Here is a 6,230-nt window from a genome sequence, read left to right on the forward strand (position 1 = left end):
GAAGTATAAAAGTTTACTTCACTCGCACATATATCCACACCTACCACATTGATGTTGCAGGGAGGGGAATCCATATAACCTTGGGGGTGGGGGCAGCAATATGTCTGCACTCCCTCTTGTTCATATGGTGACCCCTTTTGATGAACAATGATAGCCACATGTTGAATACAATTTCTAGTTTGGCCATAGATCTTTACATCAACTCTCAAAATGTAACTAACTTCAAGCAGACTTTCCAGATACTCTCTTGATTTGTAATCACATTTAGGACTCCAAGAGGTGTCACATAAGTTTAAAATTTCCCTAAAGTGCACATAGAAGCCAAGACCACTTCTGGACCATTCCTGCCATGATTACATGACATTTCACTCTGTCTAATCAAGGCACTGAAGAGGTACCAGTTTCAAGAATGAAAGTGTAAGTCATTGGGAATTGTACAGACTTTCTTGTCTGCCTGATACCATCATTCCTTTCTATTCTTAACTAAGTAAATTAAATAAATATAATGAAACCAAAAGCATCAGATTCTTTAGCTGCTTTTGCCAGCTGCTCTCACATTATTGAGTGATACATCAACATGGGGATAGTGTAGTTGTGGTGATGTATTACATTGATACATCATTAGAGCAATTGTATTCTTTTGATGTATTAGTCAATAACAAGCAGAAGGCAAACACTTTGAAATTTCAAGTACTGTGTGTGTCTGGGCTTGCTGCTTTTGGACACCAATGAACTGCACAAAACACATACTTTTGAGACCAAGTACCGCTGTGGTGCTGAACCAGTTATGAAGGTACTGAGAGGGCTTGTCTGAGAAGGCTTGTATCAGATATTATTCACTAATAGGCAAAGAAACCTCGCAATTTAAGAACGTACCTGTTGTTGTTGTTATATGGCGACCCTATGGATCTTTTTTGGATATATTCATAGGGTTTTCATGGTAAGAGGTATTCAAAGGTGGTTTACCATTGCCTTCCTCTAAGCCTACAGCACCCGGTATTCCCAGGCGGTCTCCCATCCAAGTACTAATCAGGCCTGACCATGCTTAGCTTCCAAGATCAGACGAGTTTGGGCATGTTCAGGATAATATGGCCGTGGCAAGAATGAGCTATACCAAACATATATTTCTATTGGACTTTTAAAAGCAGGGAAATTGGGCAGCTATAGTGAATGCACCAGGGGAGCAGGAGACCTGACCTCCTCTCTGAAATATTGTACTGCCCTTCAAATTTATAAATATGCAAACACAAATTGGGTTGGTTTTTCACAATCCAATCCACTTCCTGTGTAGCTTGGAAGAAGCATATGGTAAGTGGTGGCAACACCTGCAATCAGGACGGCATCTCCAAAGATGAAGAATTACATTTTGTGTGTGATTTTTAGTGTTCTTACTTTGTTTCTTTCCTATGTTAGGGTAGGGAGTGGAGGAGGAGGGGAGGAAGTGTAGGGGTACAGAAGAAGAGGGAGGGGGGAGGGGGAGGAGTAGGAGGACGGAGAGAAAGAGATTGGGTAGATGGGCACTGGGCAGAGGGAAAGTTCCTTCCTTTCCAAAAGGACAACCTTATTAACAGTATAATTATTTTGGGGGGTTTTCCCTTCATTTTTATTCTACAGCAGATACCTGTAGTCTCCCACCCAAAGTTAAACAGAAGCTGTCACTGGCCACATCCACACCAGACATTTATTCTATTTTTAACAATCATGGCTTCCCCCAAAGTATCCTGGGAAGTGTCATTTGTGAAGGGTGCTGAGAGTTGTTAGGAGAAGCCCTATTCCCCTCACAGAGCTACAAGCACCAGAATTCTCTCGGAAGAGGTGTTGGAGAATTTTGTATTTCTCCTGTTAAACCACAGTTAAACTAACAGTTAAACCACCCTGGCCACTGGACCTCAGTCAGGGGAATAGGAGTCTCCTAACAAATCTCAGCACCCTTCACAAACTATACTTCCAAAGATTCTTTGAGAGAAGCCATGACTGTTTAAATTGGAATAAATGTCTGGTGTGGGTGTGGCCCTCTGATTAGCCAAACCAAAGAGCTGTGAGACTGGCTTTTAGAACACTTCCATACTGAGCATGCCTGCACTATCATACACTCTAATGTTAATTTGCTTAAATTAATTAAAAATCAGCCATGCATTGTTTTAACTTTTAAACTGCAGAAGATGGAGGTCAGAGTATGGGGCAAGGTCAGTAATAGGATTGCAGGTGCTCTGTGAATATGGCTGACTTTTAATTAATTTCAACAAATGATGAGACCACTGACAGAAATAAGTCCAACAGGGGTCTGGATTTTTTTTACTTGTGTTCCAGATTTTAAAATCTGGATTCTCTCTGAGTGTTTTGTGTATTGCCATGAAAATGTAGAGGGTTGTTAAGCAAGCATTTCTGAGTTTAGGACTATACATTTTGTAAGATTTCATTTTCAGATGAGTTTATGAGAAGCAGCAGAATGGCATGGGAAAATTTTCAAACATGGCAGAATGTGAAAAATCCATGCTGGCTGTAATATATAATCACTCTTGTGGCTGTATAACCTAAGATATATTTTGCATTGTTCCTCTCCCCTCAAAGGTTGGCTCAAGAACCCCCATAAAGCCAAAAACCTCTCCCAAAATTGAAACCTGGGTGATAATAATATAATGGTAAACATGGATTCTAGTTCTAAGGCAACAATTGTTTACAAAAGAAGACAAGCAAAATGGAATCTATATTTTAAAAGCTTAAAGCAGGGGACACCAACCTTTTTGGGTCAGTGGATACATTAGTTACTACTGAGTAGATATGGAGAGGAAAGTGCTATGATTCATTTGAAGAAATTGATAAAATTTAATTTAAATCATTTATTCACCTTCTCTGGAGCAAATTGGAAAATGAATTACAGGTGGACTATTAGAAGTGTCAAAATATAAATGTAAATGACAGGATTTGTTCTGCTTACCAGTCAGAAAGGCCTCTGAGCTATATATACTTTCCCCCTTCTTCACAATTCTGAAGACAGCAAAAGTGACTATTATTACTGTCTAGAGCTCAGACTTTAACTTCCAGTATGTAAATGGATTGATAAGCACCATGACCTTATTAAAGAAAAGTGTTTTGTTTTTTTTCTGTTCTTGCTCTCCTGGTGCATTTCAAATGTGGAGTGACAGCACTGACAATAAAATTATTGTTTTTGTAAGGCTCTGGAAACACACACACACACACACACACACACACATATTGATATACCTATTTGTTCATATGAAGAAATGTGTTTCTCAAGACTTCTGTAGCAAGTGTATAATCCATTACTGCTGAGGCTGGCAACATGAGGCTCATAAGTGACAAATGACAATCAGTGAGGCAGGCCAGGCAGAGGTGATCAGGAGCCCTGTGTGCTCAGAGCTCCTCGTCACATGGAGGAGCTTATGCTAGCACAGACTACCATTTAGATATTAGTAGAGTGTGCAGAGTTCAGAAGGAAGGAGTTGGGAAGGTACTGGGATGTCACCCGCAGGGCCAGGAGTTGCAGCAATGTTGAGAAAGTGCCATGGATACCAGTCACAAAATGGCTACTGTGGGAGTGCGGCATACCACAACATGGCTACTGTGTTTGCATGTCATAATAGCTACCATATAGAAAAAAGCAGAAAAAGAGAGAGGGCCACAAAACAATGTGGGCATCCTCCCTCCCGTCAGCCTCTCCACCAATAGGTAAAAAGGCATCTACAGCAACCACTGTCCTACTTGCTCACAGACAAATGCTGTTTGTTCCCTTTCCCCTGTTCAGAACAGAAGGGAGGGTGGACATCCAACCCTGGCATCCCAGGAGATGAGGGCATGCTTATGGAGACATGTTTAGCCAGAGCAAACGGGAACTGAGGAGGAAGAGCAAATCATATATTGTATTGTGGCTTTTGAGGGGGATATATATTGACACTTTTTGCACATGCCACAGGAGACAGTGGCAGGCACACTGGCACATGCAGGAGTTATGTTGACAGAGAGTTGCCAATTGACATTGGGGGAGATGTAATGGTCTATTGCTCAGCCAGCTCCTTTGGCTATTGCGTTTTACAGCAGTTTGATCTGCAAAAATCAGATTCCACACACCCCTCTGTGTGAAGGACCACCAGGGACCATCCCACTGCCCCCCTGGCTTCTTTCCTATATGGATTCAGGATCAGGTTCCTGTTTAACAGAACTTGCTGGTGAAGAATGGCTGGGAGTCAAGCCAAATAAGGAACAGCTGGGGAGAGACCCAGCTGTTGACAGTAAGCCTTCAAAGGCCCATATAAAAGAGCTTGGAGGAAGTGGTTGGTTGCCCAATTGGTCAAATTGAATCGAATCCTGACAGGAAAAGGGACTGGCAGGGAGCCTGAGGGATTGAGAGGGGTACGAGGCCTCTGCCTATTTCAGCCTTTCCCAACCAGTGTGCCTCCAGATGTTGTTGGACCACAACTCCCATCTTTCCTGACCATTGGCAATGCTGGTTGAGGTTGATGGGAGTTGTGGTCCAACAACATCTGGAGGCACACTGGTTGGGAAAGGCTGGCCTAATTCCTCCCAGGAACTGGGGAGGGGTATTCCCCCAGGGAAAGTATGGGGATGATGTAACATCCTGTCCCTAATAAATAAGAAGCAAACTTGTTTTTTGGTTGTAGCTATTCGTGTGCTGAAAGAAGAGGACCAGGCTGTGGACGCTGGTCCTTTTGAGGTTCTCTTGCCCATGGAAGCCCAACAACTAGTAAAGAGATTAGCATTCACACCCACTAGTGCACAAGTTGATACTGAAGGCACAGAAGCAGGGAATTGTATGAAGGCAACCCTGTGCATACTTAGGACCCTTTAATTATATATGAGCAGTGGTGTAGTGGGGCAGGGAGAGGGAGGGACAAAGCAGCACTGCTGATTTCACCGCAGCACTGACAAAGATGTCATCTCCTGGGGTGTCGTTTACTAATCTTCCACATGGCAAATAAACAAGCCTTTCTCATAAAGAAACCCACCAAATCAGCTAAGCAGAGGAAGAGGAGGGTTAATACCTTCCTCGTTCAACAAGTATTTTAAGTAGAGATGTTTATCCCAGTATGCATCTTTTTTTAAAGATGTTTTGTTTTAAAGATGTTTTATTGCTTGTTTGACACCCTGGGCTCATTTGGAGGAAGAGTGGGATATAAAGTTAATAAATAAAAATAAATAGTAACCACCACAAGCATAGTTAAAAGTAAATGTTACAATAAATGAGCAAAGGTTTGTGTTCACTTGAACTGGATGTTAAGCTAAGCCTATGTGTGTGAGAGAAAGAGAGAGAGTGTGTGTCTGAGAGAAGGCTGTTTGGTGCTGAAGCCATAATGTCTGCATTGGTCAAAAATGTATTTTGTTGTATAGCAGGGATAGCCATCATGGTTCCCTCCAGTTGTTGTTGGACTCCAGCTCCCATCATCCCTGACCATTGGCCATTCTGCCTAGGGCTGAGGGGAGTTTTAGTTCAACAACATCTTGGCTATCCCGGCTGTATAGTATTAGAAAGAGTGTTGCTATGAGGAGTACCTACACTTCATGAAGAGTACCTACACTTTAGAATTTATTTACCACTACTCTGCTTTATATGAGGTTAGCCTATTAGGGGACCTAAGAGCAATAACATGTTACCCTGTTCCTCCCAAGATAACATATGAGGTTTAGCTTATCAAGGAACCTGAGAACAAGAGCATGTTGTCAAGTCCTGTTGCTCCCAAGAGAAATTATAGCTTATTTTTCAACATATGTGGCAAGAGTTATGTACACCAGCTGATCCAGGTGACTGCTCTCAGTAAAAAGGAAGGAAGGAGGAAGGAGGGAGGGTGAGTGAGTGAGTGAGTGAGTGAGTGAGTGAGTGAGTGAGTGAGTGAGTGAGTGAGTGAGTTAGCAGCCCTTGGCCACCTTATCAGAGAATTCCAAAGTGGACCTATGACTGATCTGCACATAAGTCAAGAAGGTGGAGATCAGGTGAGTCTGCTTTGGAAGTTATATTTGCCATATTCTTCTCTAAATACTACTCTGGACTCAACTAGCATGCAAAAGCTTCCATCTTGGGAAAACAAATTAACTATACAAGGCTATTTTCTATTTCTGCATATTGCATACATCAGAGGAAAAGCACTGTAATTAAACAATTGATTTTATCAACAGAAGACAACTGTGTTTTATTCCAGCCCCTGGGACATCTTTTTTGCTTTAATTTATATTGCTGCTGTGTCTGGGTTTCACAT

At 42.1% G+C, this 6,230-nt stretch overlaps 1 pseudogene; it reads right to left on the minus strand.

Moving 5' to 3' along the window:
* Window positions 1–981: 981 nt before the first annotated feature.
* Window positions 982–1,100, minus strand: LOC133389778 (5S ribosomal RNA; annotated as a pseudogene).
* Between the last annotated feature and the right edge of the window lie 5,130 nt (window positions 1,101–6,230).

This window comes from Rhineura floridana, chromosome 7, assembly GCF_030035675.1.
Source record: "Rhineura floridana isolate rRhiFlo1 chromosome 7, rRhiFlo1.hap2, whole genome shotgun sequence".
NCBI classification, from domain to species: domain Eukaryota; kingdom Metazoa; phylum Chordata; class Lepidosauria; order Squamata; family Rhineuridae; genus Rhineura; species Rhineura floridana.